This window comes from Schistocerca serialis, chromosome 11 (genome assembly GCF_023864345.2).
Source record: "Schistocerca serialis cubense isolate TAMUIC-IGC-003099 chromosome 11, iqSchSeri2.2, whole genome shotgun sequence".
Taxonomy (NCBI): domain Eukaryota; kingdom Metazoa; phylum Arthropoda; class Insecta; order Orthoptera; family Acrididae; genus Schistocerca; species Schistocerca serialis.
In genome coordinates, this window is record NC_064648.1 from 115915230 (window position 1) to 115931594 (window position 16365).

Genomic DNA, 16365 nt, shown 5'->3' on the forward strand with positions numbered 1-16365 from the left:
AACATTTTAGTAAAATGTTAATTCTAGTAATTAACTTGCACTTGTGAAACCACACACCTACTTGTTGTGGCTATACCACCTACCAGAGGCAACTTAAGGCCAGTGCCACTACTCTTCAGCCAGTCAGCACATGTCATCAGCTCTGCACATGACATACATACGCACTGTAGGCTCCAATGCCACGTTTTATATTTAAATGTCAACACACACACACACACACACACACACACACACACACACACACACACACACACGTTTCAACTGACATACTGCACGTTTGATCCACTGTGAAATGTGTGGTAATTTAAAAAGTTTTCAGACAAATCTCTAAAGTAGACAGCTACTACTTTTATATCATGTACTTCAAATCGTGATTAAGAGAAGGACACACACGTGCTAGACAAAGCCAACAGTTCCCACATTGATTATAGATAATATACGATTCTACATGAGTATGCTTCACTAAAATTATTTGTAAACATTTCCTGTAATTTTTTTTTATCATAATGATACCGCAACTGTTCTACACACACAGTTGCAATATTTGTTAATAGGTACAATATCTCCTGAAGAGGACAGTTTTAAAGTTGTCAAAACTATGGTCAAGATGTAATAAACCTATATTTCGCAAATGGTTGTCTGTTATTTCCAATCAGTTGAAGTAGTCAATTACTGTTGGGATAAGTACAGAGGAATTCATTTCTCACAAGCAACAAATCCTTTTACAATTCCCAGTTATGTGCTTGCGATTCAAAGTCTGATTAACATTGCTCGCTGCTTCTGTGTTTCATAATGCCTCAGAGAAGCTCTACATTCTTGGGAAGCCCAAACCACAGTACTTTCCACTGAAGAACCCAATGGTGCAGCACACGGCACTGCAGATTCCGAGACATACACTTCTGATGTCATAAGCACGTCGGGTGGCAGTCTCGTGTCGCCACGCAATGCCCCTGTAGCACCTTAAACAAAAAAAGAGTGCACAAGCCAAACGCAGAATAGAATTAATACATGTCACTGAGCACAATTACTCAATTATTTAAAATGTCAAGGGTTCACATACTCTACCTATACATTCCAAAATTATAACATAATTCTGTACCCATACATCTGCACCCCTACAATTAAGTAATTGTGTCACAGTTCATAATACTTCTATTTTCGTAGACTATTTATTACAACAAAAGAATATATTGTTCCTTATTCCTACACTGAGTCTTAATAATACAACACACATTTTGAAAATCTACATGAACCACATATAAATCATTCTTAAACAACTATCTACGAGAATAATCCCAAAACTAAGGTCTCCTATTTTTTTTATAAGTACATAGACCTGTTTCTTTCTACAATTGTGTACATCAGTTTACAGCTTGAACATTTAGCTATTTTTCAACATAATCACCATTTCTGTCGATGCACTTTTGTAGACGCTGTGGCAGTTTTTGTATGCCCATGTCATACCAGCTCGCCGCCATGCTGTTCAGAAAGTTACGGACCTCTTCTTGCACCTTGTCGTCGGAGCTGAATCGCTGGGACCACAATTAACGCTGACAGGTACTGAGATCCTCTGAAAAAACTCAAACGGGCAATTCAGAACTGGAGAAGAGGAATGTTGAGCAAGGGTGTACACATTCTTCGTGACAACGCTTGCCCACACATCGCTCGGCAAACCGTTGCTCTCCTGCAACAGTTTCAGTGGAACATAATCACCCAGCCACCCTATAGCCCTGACTTGGCGCCCAGTGACTATCACCTGTCCCTAGGTTAAAAGAACATTTGGTTGGAAAGCGGTTCAGCTCCGACGACGAGATGAAAGAAGAGGTTCATAAACTGATGTAAACCATTGTAGAAATAAACAGGTCTACGTACTTATAAAAAAATAGGAGACCTTAGTTTAGGGATTACCCTCGTATTTTGTGTAGTCAGTAAATCTCATCTGAATAATGTATTTCTGTGGTTATACTGTATATTTATAACTACTTCATGTCCAGCATCCAATTTGTGCTCATTAAATGAGCTTACGTATCTTACACATGACCTCAATCCAGTTATCAATTTCTCTCCATCATAGCTTTGCAATGACTGATGCTATTAACCTCCTTGTTCTAGTTAGTTGTACCTACTTAGTATGAGTTGTGATATTCTTATAATTATATGGTCCCTTGTACTTTTATAGGGCAAAACTTAGCTTCTAACCAAAATATTGTCCTACACTGCAACGCTGCTCTGAGTATGGAAGCTAGTCAGCCGTTACTACCCCAAACTCTAAAACAGTTACCCCATCCAGTGCAGTTTGCCACACACTCAAGTAAAATGTATAGTTGTATCAGTTTAAATAATTGTGAATACGTACCATCCAGTGAGTCATCATTATCAAATAATGATGCTCTAGGCCTTCGCACTTCAAAAATTTCCAAATTCTCCACGTGTTATCAGTATTCCAATTATTGTTTTGAGAAAAATTACCCAAATTAACCCATTTAATATGTCTGCAATAACATTAGTTGCCACTTTCTGGGCAGCTATTGACGTCAAAGTCTCAATGTACTTATTGTACTTACAGGTATCTTCACGTTGAAAAGTACAGAAATCCACCATAGTAATTTTTTAACTTCTCCAATAGGTTAGAGATACCTTACCCCATAATAATAAACACATAATAACTGTAGTGCTTTATATTTTTATAATTTGCCATACTGTTTCACACCCAAAGCTTAGGGCTACACTCAGGAACTTGGTAACATAATAACAAACACAGCTGATACAATAGTGTTAATCCTATGGTCTCTCTGAACCACAAGATCCAGAATTACAAACTCATTGTATGGGCCATACCAAATTGGTGCTCCCGGAATTCTTTTCAAAGTCACCTATTACTTATACAAATATAATAGAGAGAAACATTCCACATGGGAAAAATATATCTAAAAACAAAGATGATGTGACTTGCCAAACGAAAGTGCTGGCAGGTCGATAGACACACAAACAAACACAAACATACACACAAAATTCAAGCTAAACAAACACAAACATACACACAAAATTCAAGCTTTCGCAACCATCTGTTGCTTCGTCAGGAAAGAGGGAAGGAGAGGGCAAGACGAAAGGATGTAGGTTTTAAGGAAGAGGATAGACTTACCTTAGGGGGAAAAAAGGACAGTTATACACTCACACACACACACACACACACACACACACACACACACACACACACACACATCCATCTGCACATACACAGACACAAGCAGACATTTGTAAAGGCAAAGAGTTTGGGCAGAGATGTCAGTCGAGGCAGAAGTACAGAGGCAAAGATGTTGAAAGACAGGTGAGGTATGAGCGGCGGCAAATTGAAATTAGAAATTAGCGGAGATTGAGGCCTGGTGGATAACGAGAAGAGAGGATATACTGAAGGGCAAGTTCCCATCTCCGGAGTTCTGACAGGTTGGTGTTAGTGGGAAGTATCCAGATAACCCGGATGGTGTAACACTGTGCCAAGATGTGCTGGCCGTGCACCAAGGCATGTTTAGCCACAGGGTGATCCTCATTACCGACAAACACTGTCTGCCTGTATCCATTCATGCGAATGGACAGTTTGTTGTTGGTCATTCCCACATAGAAAGCTTCACAGTGTAGGCAGGTCAGTTGGTAAATCACGTGGGTGCTTTCACACGTGGCTCTGTCTTTGATCGTGTACACCTTCCGGGTTACAGGACTGGAGTAGGTGGTGGTGGGAGGGTGCACGGGACAGGTTTTACACCGGGGGCGGTTACAAGGGTAGGAGCCAGAGGGTAGGGAAGGTGGTTTGGGGATTTCATAGGTTACGAAGATTAGGTGGACGGCGGAAAGACACTCTTGGTGGAGTGGGGAGGATTTCATGAAGGATGATGGATCTAATTTCAGGGCAGGATTTGAGGAAGTCGTATCCCTGCTGGAGAGCCACATTCAGAGTCTGATCCAGACCCGGAAAGTATCCTGTCACAAGTGGGGCACTTTTGGGGTTCTTCTGTGGGAGGTTCTGGGTTTGAGGAGATGAGGAAGTGGCTCTGGTTATCTGCTTCTGTACCAGGTCGGGAGGGTAGTTGTGGGATGCGAAAGCTGTTTTCAGGTTGTTGGTGTAATGGTTCAGGGATTCCGGACTGGAGCAGATTCGTTTGCCATGAAGACCTAGGCTGTAGGGAAGGGACCATTTGATGTGGAATGGGTGGCAGCTGTCATAATGGAGGTATGCTTGTTGGTGGGTTTGATGTGGACGGACGTGTGAAGCTGGCCATTGGACAGGTGGAGGTCAACATCAAGGAAAGTGGCATGGGATTTGGAGTATGACCAGGTGAATCTGATGGAACCAAAGGAGTTGAGGTTGGAGAGGAAATGCTGGAGTTCTTCTTCACTGTCAGTCCAGATCATGAAAATGTCATCAATAAATCTGTACCAAACTTTGGGTTGGCAGGCCTGGGTAACCAAGAAGGCTCCCTCTAAGCGACCCATGAATAGGTTGGCATATGAGGGGGCCATCCTGGTACCCATGGCTGTTCCCTTTAATTGTTGGTATGTCTGGCCTTCGAAAGTGAAGAATTTGTGGGTCAGGATGAAGCTGGCTGAGGGAATGAGGAAAGAGGTTTCATGTAGGGTGGCAGGTGATCAGCGTGAAAGAAAGTGCTCCATCGCAGCGAGGCCCTGGACGTGCGGAATATTTGTGTACAAGGAAGTGGCATCAATGGTTACAAGGATGGTTTCCGGGGGTAACAGACTGGGCAAGGATTCCAGGCGTTCGAGAAAGTGTCTGGAAAGTGTCCGTGATCTGAAGTGTCGGAAAGTGTCCGTGATCTGAAGGCTGACCGATCCATCGTCATTCTTCCGGCGGACAAGGGTTCCACGACCGTGATACTTGATCGTCGTCCTACCCCCCCTTAAAATATGACAATCCTGGTGATGTCTGTGCTTTGTGGACATACAGAATCTCATCTATGGCTGTGAGAATCTTCACACGTGTCCTCAGATTCATATCTGAATAAAATCTTCTCGAAAGGGGATAATTTTATTCAAATTATTGTGGCTTGAAGACCAAGATAATTTTATTCAGGATGTTGACATGACGATTGACACCATCATCACTGCACAACCAATATAGCACATCCAAAATGTATGGCAATTCTCCAAAAGGACCATCCTGCCATTTGGAAGGTCACAATTTCGCCCCTTTCAAACTCATCCAGTTGGCCACAGGAAGCATGAATGCATCTCCATGGCACGGTTGCAGTTTGCACCACACTGAGCCTTTTGGCTGTGAGCATTTGCTATTAGAAAGGTAGCCACGGATGGCACTCTGGTAGCTATGCCATTATGTTATCTGTCGGCAGACGGTGTTGAAACCATTATCAGTACACCGATAATCTTCCAGGTGGAATAAGTTGTCTTCGGATCAAAATTGACGTTGTCTTTCTAGGTATACTAATGGTTTTTTCCAGCAGCATATATTTATACACTGACATGCTAAAAAAATGGTATAGGCATGCATATTCAAATGCGGAGATATGTAAACAGGCAAATACGGCACTGTGATCGCAACACCTATATACGACAAGTGTCTGCCACAGTTGTTAGATCGGTTACTGCTGCTACAATGGCAGGTTATCAACATTTAAGTGAGTTTGAATGTGGTGTTATAGTCGGTGCACGAGTGATGGGACACAGCATCTCCGAGGTAGCAATGAAGTTGGGATTTTCCCGTATGATTATTTCACGAGTGTACCGTGAATATCAGGAATCGGGTAAAACATCAAATCTCTGACATCACTGCTACCGGAAAAAGATCCTGCAAGAACGGGACCAATGATAACTGAAGAGAATCGTTCAACATGACAGAAGTGCAACCTTCCCAAAAATCGCTGCAGATTTCACTGCTGGGCCGTCAACAAGTGTCAGCAAGTTAACCATTCAATGAAACATCGTCGATATGGACTCTGGAGCTGGAGACCCACTCGTGTACCCTTGATTACTGCACAACACAAAGCTTTATGCCTCGCCTGGGCCTGTTCGACACCGACATTGGACTGTTGATGACCGAAAACGTGTTGCCTGGTCAGACGAGTCTCCTTTCAAATTGCATCGAGCAGATGGGCGTGTATGGGTATGGAGACAACCTCTTGAACCCATGAAGCCTGCATGTCAGCAGGGGACTGTTCAAGCTGGTGGAGGATCTGTAATGGTGTGGGGCATGTGCAGTTGGAATGATATGGCCCCTGATATGTCTAGATACTACTCTGACAGGTGACGCATACTTAAGTATCCTATCTGATAACCTGCATCCATTCATGTCCAATGTGGATTCTGACAGACTTGGGCAATTCCAGCAGTACAATGCTACATACCATACACCGGAATTGCAACAGAGTGGCTCCAGGAACACTCTTCCGAGTTTAAACGCTTCCGTTTGCCACCAAACTCCCCAGACATGAAATTATTGAGCATACCCTGGGATGCCTTGCAACGTGCTGTTCAGAAGAGATCTCCACCCCCTTGTACTCCTATGGATTTATGTTCAGCCCTGCTGGATTCATGGTGTCAATTCCCTCCAGCAACACTTCAGGCATTAGTCGAGCCCATGGCACATCGTGTTGCGGCTCTTCTGTGTGCTTGCGGGGACCCTACAAAATATTAGGCTCATGTACCAGTTTCTTTGGCTCTTCAGTGTATATTTCTGGTATAAATTAGGCGAAGTATTACTCGTACTCCTCTTGTTCCCTGGATCAGTTTGGATGTCCTTCTGGACATTCCTTTACTTTAAATTTCTTAATTTATGAATAGTGTTGATTAGGGCCGTACTATACTTGCCTTTCACCCTTCCCATTGCCAGTAGCTAATACTGTTGTTTACAAAAAGTCCTTTATATAAAAGCTTCAGTACTGTTATGTACAAGCTCTTGTTGATTCGCCTAGTCACATCTTGTTGAATATGGTCGCTAATGTTAGATTTTTATATTTTTGTTAAAAAATCAATTCACAACTTGAGAATATCTGTCCTTTATGGTAATGTAGACTATAAATTCTGTCATTACATGTGTTAAATGAATGGACGTTTATGTTTCACAGTTGCTAATACTGCTCTGCAGTAAAACAATTACTTTATTGAAACTGCTTGCAGCTGTCAGGTTCTTCACTTGAAGAGTGTCCATATATTTTAATAAATTCACAGGTATTATACTTACATAATGTGGTCGCTGCTTGCAAGGTGCGGGTACCTTGTAGTCTCGAGTATCTAGTTTCTTGCAATAATTATATTAGGCCCTCTTCTACCAAACTACTACTTCCATACTGATTACAGGCTTGAAACTGACTGTCGCGACTTGCAAGGGTTTCTGTCAAATTTCTTGACAGTGGAGTTGAAATTCGTTGATTGGAATCTCACTCTGAAGTCAGTCTTACCTCACAGTAATCGATCACTATTGAAATAAATAAGAAGGAAAACACTTCACACAAGCAATGAATTTATAAACTGTGTAGCCAGATTTAACAATTGTCCATATTAACAACTGTCCAGTTTAACAATTGTGCAATTACGAGCTTGCTGTTCAAAGTCTGACTAACAACACTCACTTCTTCAGTGCGTCCCATTCTTCAGAAGCCCAATACCGTGAAACTTCAACACAGAAGGAACTCCAAGGTGCAGCACAGATCACTGCAGGCTCCGAGACGTATACTTGTGATAATGTACATAAGTGTGTCGGGTGGCCATCTCACACTGCTGCACGACGACTTTCTAGCACCTCGAACATAAAAGAACACACAGACCAAAGCTAGAATAGTATTAAACACATAACTAATTCACTTTAACAAATCCCATATGTAAATGAGCACAATTACTCAGTTATTTAAAAGGTCAAGGTAAAAGCACGCTCCCTATCCATTCCGCAATTATAAAATAATTCTGTACCCTTACAATACCCGAGGCAGACAATTCTTCTGTGCCCATCCATTCACTGAGCCAGCTTACTGCCAGTCATTTCTATGTAAGAAGCTGTGCAGTGAACACACATTAGCTGGTAAACAATAGTGATTCTACACGGTTCATTCAAAAAGTTCCGATACTGATGTTATTCCTAGTGTACGAGCAATGTCATTGCAGTAACTACAGTGGCAGCTCCAACTAGCAACTATAACAACACATATGCACTCAACCAGTCAATTGCGAGAAGCCAGTGTTAAATGGTCAGCATGTGGCCACAGTGTGTCGACGTCACTTGTCACAAACCGACACGGAGCAACATCTCTAAACCAAGTGTTCTAGACTTTTTCAGAATGTTTTGAAAAAGAGAAAAGTACGTGCAAATTTTGTCCCACACACCCTGATTCACAAACAAAAACAATGACACACGAATGACTGCACCAACTCAACTGAATTGCAAATCGCAGACAATTCTTTTCTAAAAATAATCATCACGGGTTATGAGACTTGGTGTTATCAATACAGACCTAGCACAAAATGACAAGATGCAGGTATCTGCATGAAGGGTTAGCACTTTGACAATGTAACCAACACTTGAGCCAAAGTGATGTGCGAACTGAATGACATCCCAAAGAGGTACTTTCTTGATAGCGTCGTAGTTGTATGAACATTGTGCATGTTGTACTTAAGTGGGGCAAATGAAGGGGTTAACTATGTAGAATACAATACCTGAAACATTAAAACAAACCGTAATAACTTTCCACTATTTTTTATTAATCCACTTTCAAAACATTTTGGACAGATGGGGTAGAATAACCATTTGTGCTAGGGACACAGGAACCCTGTTGCTTAGCATGACTCAGAGACTAATACACGTACTTTAAGTGCTTTTGAATGTTATTTTTTAAAAAGTATATTATTGTACTAAAAAAAGTTTGCTTCAGTATATCAGTCAGTAGAAGAATTAATAGCATTTATCACCTGCAAGGGTACTGATATTGATCCTGTCCCAGAGAGATACTGAATCTGCCCTTACACATCTTTGATCCAGTGAGTTAGCATCACTGACGGGCAAGCCCCTTTGTACTAGCAGGGTACTGCTCGACACCCACCATTTGCTTCGGCATGTAAGTGATGTAGTCCCATCTGAGCCTTCTTAAAGAGAGGACAATGAGTGTGCACACAGTATGCGATCAGGAATAAAAGGTATTATTTTGAGGAACTGAAATTATTTGAATAGTCAGGAGATGGTTTTAAATTATGACCAACTGTAAAGAACTTACCAGCAATGGGAACATCGATTAAAAAGTGCTAAACGCATAAATGCAACTGCAGAGTGAGTGCGGTTATGCTCAAAGAGATAACCTTGCTTGTGATTTGAGCACAATAAAGCATGTACAGTCAAATCAATGTGAACTTCATTTAACCTGGCCATGTTAATGACAGTATTTTGGTCAGTGTTTTGATGAAAACTGTGGGGAATGTAGATGGGGCACATGTCATCAGGCACACAGTTAAGAACTTTATCGAAATGATGTGTGTATCCTCCACGCTGTTGCAACCGTCAAGTCCGATTACCTATTAAAAATCAGACAGACAAAGTAGGTGAGTTAGCTTAAATAAAAGGAATGGCAACTTACACACCTAACAGAATTACATGCCCTTCTGGACATTATGATCTACCACAAACCTTGTTTTGATATCATGAACTGTTCAGGAAATAAAAGGGGATGTTATGCCTTATACACCATCCTGCTTTGTGTGTGTGTACAGAGAGTATTACTATTAGTGGCAAAAACTGCAACTGTTCAGCAACAGGAGTAGAAATGTTACAATAAACCTAGGTCCACAAACGAGCCATTTGTGAGAACTGCACATGTGTGGTTCTGGGTGAGACAGCCACAACTGTTCTTTTCAGAAATCTAATCAGAACTTGTCACGAAGCAAGCTCGAATATTTTTACTACCCTTCTTGTTTTGTCATCTGCCTCCTTAAAATTCATTTTTTTTCATGTCTCACTAATTACCATTAACAATTGTGAGTATTATCTGCATTTCCAAAAAAGAGAAAGGTTGACCCTGAGTTTTAAAGAATGTAACACAATTTTGTGCTTAGTTTTATGTACGTAATTGATTTTCTAATCTATTTCGATTATCCCTAGTTAATATCTTTTGTTATAGGGTAAAATTAGTAATTGTTTTGTAACTTAAATTCTGTTTTTGACTTATAAACAAATATAATTTCTGTACTAATTATAAACATTTTGAGGAACAATTAACAGTACGCTTAAGGGATCTATTTGGCTTTATTCGAAAACATGTTAGCAAAGCCAGTCCTTAATTAGTTCCAAAGTAATCAACAGTTTTGTCAAAAGTACTGTTTGCGTAACGATGTCTGTTAATTTCATCATTTAAACAAATAATTTGGCCTAACTCTTGTAACAGAAGAAACTGTTAAAAAGAACCAATTTTTCGATGTATTCAGTTAATAGAATGTGTTAAGTTTCAATTGTAATTTCTGTAAATTAAACATTGAACAACGTATAGTTTCAATACCTATTATTGTGAGGATATATAAGGGCCCGATTTTTGGTATTGAGGCAGTCAGTCCACAGCTGAGTTTCAGACAAGAAACCTGTGTTGGTTAGAACAACAACAATGCATCAACTTAACCATAAAATAAGTGTTACACCACAACAACAATGCATCAACTTAACCGTGAAATAAGTGTTACACCAATAGGCCATGCGTTAAAGCAATGACAGTGTCTGTTAAATTTATCTGAAAGACTGTGATTGTGTGGTTAGGTTGTTACTGCTCCTAGATGTTCAACAGAAAACTATTGTAACAGTATGTGGAGGTTTGCCTGCAAACTATTAATGAGGCTTATCGAAAGTTAAACAATAGTAACTGGCCATATAACTGTGTGATATTGAGGGTTTGTGAACAATGAAAGTAAATAACCATGAAACACAACTGTACAACTACCGGCTAATCAGTGCCGATATTACAAACCCCATTTTTCAGCCAGTGTAGCAACGCAGTACCTCGACACCGAGGACAATCAACGAAGAAATAAAGCAGGTGATCGTCACAAACTGGAAGGAACTAGTTCTTTTCCATGACTCACCATTCACTCACAAAAATAAGTAAAAGGAAGGTACACTGCCTAAAATTCAGGTCATTAAACCTGTATTTTTATCTGATCTGGTCCTATCTTGAAAGAATGGTAGTGTTATGTGCCTAGTAATTTTCAGATACAAAAGTTTTAAATTCTGTCTGCTGTAAAAATTGAAATTTTTATCCGATTTGGTCCTATCTTGAAAGAATGGTAGGGTTATGTCCCCAGTAATTTTCAGATACAGCAGTTTTAAATTTTGTCTGCTGTAAAAATTGAAAATATTACAACAAAACCCTAAATATTTTTTATCTAGTGGAAAAATTCATTCTTGTTATATTTTGATACTTTTGTTGGAAAAAATACAGTATAAAAACCATAACAACTGTGACTGAAGTGTATCGGCAGTCATCATTCACCGTCAGTATTACCATATTGGTTCCCACAATGAAAAAATTAATCAATATTGTCATTCATAAATAAAAATTGATCCATTTTAGTTGATGTGAGCCTATTTCTCTTCTCAGAGCATTCTGTCCTGGTTTTGAAAATATTCGTTCACAGGCCACTGCTGTTGTTGTGATACATACTACTTTTAGAGCCAATTGATACAGCGCTGGCCACAGACTTTTTCTTGTTTCCCGCCAGTTTAAGGCATCAGTGTTTCTAGGCAAATATCCCTCCACTAAATATTTGTTCAAACTGACAATTACTGCAGTTTACAGGTCATGACTTGCTTGAAGCTGACTAACAGTTTCATTCAGCTCCTCCCAGATTGAAGAAAACTCACGTGTCACAGTGGTAACTGTTTGAGAAATGAGATTTTATTTACTTTTTTTTTTTATTTTTTTTTATTTATTTATTTTTTTTTTTTTGAAAAACCAATGCTTTAATTTCTGTAACAGCCTTCTCTTAGCAGTCCTGAAATGTTTTGTCGTAAGAAAATCCTTGCCTTTGAATCGAGAGTCCAGTAACATTGCCCAAGTTATCAACTCGTTGCTGGAATATAACACCAAACCAATCTGATAACCATTTAAGCAAATTATCAACCAATGACTATTTCTTTAGGCTATTCTTTATTTTTGTCTTTAAAAGATTTTAGTTGCCATTTCACTAATCTTGGCACAATTTTCATTTCTGAAAGTGAGACTGTTTTCTCCAAGGATGCCTCCTTTGGTTACCTTATCAAAAACTTTCAAAATCTGTAAACCCTACAGCATTATCTCCCAGTCTGTATCTTAAGTTTAAGGTGATCAATTTTCCAACTAAAATAGCAAGACACGAAATTATGTGATCTTTACAAGAAACAAATCTTTGCAACAGTTTGCTTAAAGCAAAGGGTCTCTGCTTAAGAAACGTAGCAACTAGCAATGTATTTAGCATTGTCAATGGTTTTCTTTATGGAATTCTGAATTGTATGTCGCACAGTGAGGTTTAAAGAAGCTTGGGATAATATGGGGAAATTTTAGAAGCGTAGCAGGTAATTTCATGTTTGACACATTTTCTCTTATTATGGAAATTATTTTAAAACTGATATTGTATTTGGGATAACAGACTTTACCCAGTTTGAGACGTTTTCTGCATTGTGTCTGTCTTCGAATTGTGAGCAATCTAAAAGGTATGACTTTAGTTCACTCCTCACACCTATGAAATGTACAGCGAGTGCATTGAAACTAATGTTATCTACACTCATCCACACATCATATGTAAGGCAGACTGCCTTTGCAGGGCCCAAATCATTTTTTTTATTTTATCAAATAATTCATTATGCAAATTAGGCATTCATGAATCTCGGAGACACTGCACATCAGACTTACAAACAATGTCCTACCCTTGAAAATAAAATTTATTACAAGCAGAGACCAAACATAGCAGTCAATCTGAGAGAAACAATGACTAAGACATACCAAAACATTAATCTTGAACATAAAGATCAAATGCTTTATGAAAAAGCTTTTGTGTTCTAGGATAAGAGTAGGCAAAGTAGAAGCTGCAGCTGATCCCATTGTCCCAACAAAAGAACTAAACCAGTCATTGAACCGTAAACAAAACACAGACTTGATTGTGTAAATCATGGATTGCTTCTACATAAGCTCAAGTACTGTGGTATGAATGGGACAGTGCTCGAATGGTTTAAATCATACCTAACTGGAAGAGTGCAGAAAGTTGAAGTAAGCAGTTCACATAATATGCAAAAAACTGGTGATTTCTCAAACTGGGGAACAATCAAGAATGGGGTGCCGCAAGGTTCGGTCTTGGGTCCTCTGCTGTTCTTAATATATATTAATGACTTGCCATTCTATATTCAAATACTAACAAAGAGATAGAGGGGCTGGCCAGTACTTAGCTCAGTACAGCCGATAGATACACATAAAACACATAAAACAGAACCGAAAATTTACATTCCTAGCTTTCGGAACAAATGTTCCTTCATCGGGGAGGAGAGAGGGGAAAGAAAGGGAAGAAGGGAAAGGAGATTCAGTTACTCACAACCCAGGTTATGAATCTCCTTTCCCTTCTCTCCTCCCCGATGAAGGAACATTTGTTCCGAAAGCTAGGAACGTAAATTTTCGGTTCTGTTTTATGTGTATCTATCGGCTGTACTGAGCTGAGGTAAGTACTGGCCAGCCCCTCTATCTCTTTGTTAGTATTTGTTTCACATCTCATATGAGATTTTCCATTCTATATTCACAAAGATGCAAACCTGCTATTTTTTGCCGATGATACAAGTATAGCTATCATACCCAACGGACAAGAATTAACTGGCGAAATTGTAAACGATGTTTTTCAGAAAATCATTAAGTGGTTCTCTGCAAATGGACTCTCATTAAACTTTGACAAAACACAGTATATACAGTTCCACACAGTAAATGGAATGACACCATTAATAAACATATACTTCGATCAGAAATCGGTCGCTAAGGTAGAATATTCAAAATTTCTAGGTGTATGCATTGATGATGGGTCGAACTGGAAAAAACACACTGAGGATCTGCTGAAACGTTTGAGTTCAGCTACTTATGCTATTAGGGTGATTGCAAACTTTGGTAATACACAACTGAGTAAATTAACTTACCACACCTATTTTCATTATCTCATTTTGTATGGCATCATACTCTGGGGTAACTCATCATTGTTAAAAGAGTGTTCATTGCACAAAAGCAGTGTAATTAGAATAATTGCTGGAGCTCATCCAAGATCATCTTGCAGACACTTTCTTAAAGAGCTAGAGATCTTCACTGTAGCCTCACAATATATATATATTCACTTATGAAATTTGTTATTAACAATCCGAACGAATTCAAAAGTAATAGCAGTGTACATGGCGGCAACACTAGGGGAAAGGATGATCTTCACTACTCAAGGTTAAATCTAACTTTGGCTCAGAAGGGGGTAAATTATGCTGCCACAAAAGTCTTTGGTCACTTACCTAATAGTATCAAAAGTCTGACAGATAGCCATATAGCATTTAAAAGGAAATTAAAAGAATTTACACACACACACACACACACACACACACACACACACACACACACACACTCTCTCTCTCTCTCTCTCTCTCTCTCTCTCTCTCTCTCTCTCTCTCTCTCTCTCCATGTAATATTTTGTGTAATGTAGCATCTTGTATAGACACCTTTTATTAACCTGAAACGTTCCACATCATTACTAAGTGTCATATTCATGATCTCTGGAAGAAGTACTAATCTAATCTTACTGATTATTTTGTGGAAGTAAATGACGGTAATCATGACAAATTCTTTCTTGAGCTGACAATGCTGTTGAAAAATCCTTCAGCTCAGCATTTACTGCACAGGACGGCATTGGAGTCCAAATGATCAAGCTTATTGTACATCCGCTACTGCTCATAATAACTACTGCTCCTTATACCTTTAAGCTCTTGCCCAGACAACAGACCAGAAACACTCATTCCCATCAGAATATAAGCAATACAGATTCGACTGCTATCAAGAGTAGCTGATCATTCTGTCCGATGGAAGAGTGAATGTAGACATCAGAAAAAAGTGAGAGTGAAAATTTTAAATGAGCAGATTAAAGAATACAGAAACAACTGAAAGGATTACCTCAGAATAATGGAAGAGGACAGGTTACCAAAATTGGTGATAATCATAATCGAGTGGGTAGAAGATATTTCGGAAGGCTGAGGAAAATCAACAATTTCAACCAAGAGGGCGATATAGGCAAATGCCTAATACATGTAGAGAGAAGGAGATGACATATTAAAAACATTATGACTTTTTATGTAACTGCAATTTTAGTAAGTTTTGTAATTACGTGTAAAACTCTGGTCTGATGTAAGAGGACTCCTGAAGGCAATAATCTGTTCAGATTAAATGAAGAAATAAAACATTAAATATAATACACAGATTGTCCCAGATGAATGGCCAGTGTTCAGGGATGTGACAGGAAGGATCATTTGAAGCAAAAAACTAAAACATTTCATGTGAACATATGCACTACTCTGAATGGTTTCCAAGATAGAACATATTTAATGGACATTGTTACTTATTTTCTTTATTATTCAGTACTCTGTCATTGGTGGCACTGTACCATAGTAGTGCTGGCAAAGTCAAGATGAATAATTTTATATAGGGCACGTAGTCTATCAAATCAGGAAACGACCTCAAACTGGTTTACCTACACCTCAAATCATGCGCATTGTGCAGGATTTTCCATATTCTCTCACTCTCTTCATGCAACCTATAAGTCCTCAAGAAAAAAAGAATAGGACCTTTTTAAAGGAAATTTAACGTAGTTTAATTTTGTACCACAAAAAGTTTTCACTAGATATCACAGATTTCGTGTTATCCAAGAAAAACATACAAAAGTAACTTTAAATATTTCTGTCTCTCAGAAACCATTTCGAATAGGGCATATTTCCATATTGAGTTTTTTTTGCTTCAGATGATTATTCCTCTCATATCTCTGAATATTGACTATTCCTCCTGAGAAAGCCTTTATACACAGACTATCATGTGGTTTAAAATTATTGTGTGTTATACATACAATTATATTTAGCATCCTGTCCAGCCAAAGTAATTAAAATGTGCATAAAGGCTACTGACACACAAACAACAGCAACTATGAATGAAACAGACATAGAAGAAGACATAACAGTACACCTAACAAGAACACTCACACAACAAGAAAACAGAACCACTACAACACAAGAAGACAATGACTAGATCAAATCAAATTACAAAGAATAAGGAGCAAATTACATAGAATAAAGAGCTCAACTCAGACTGAGAGGTGCTCAGTCGAGACAGTGAATTGCAAGCTCTG

The 16365-nt window shown here is 39.0% G+C and overlaps 1 long non-coding RNA gene across 3 annotated transcripts in view; it reads right to left on the minus strand.

Moving 5' to 3' along the window:
* Positions 1 to 602: 602 nt before the first annotated feature.
* The window catches only part of LOC126426699 (uncharacterized), a 45961-nt gene continuing 30198 nt past the window's right edge, over positions 603 to 16365 (minus strand). For 2 of the 3 annotated variants that reach the window (XR_007576391.1, XR_007576393.1), the window contains exons 3-4: positions 7208 to 7765; positions 603 to 959 (exon numbers count right to left, since the gene is read on the minus strand). This is a non-coding gene — a long non-coding RNA (uncharacterized LOC126426699). The remainder of the gene's footprint in view (positions 960 to 7207; positions 7766 to 16365) is intronic. The other variant, XR_007576392.1, reaches the window with a different exon arrangement.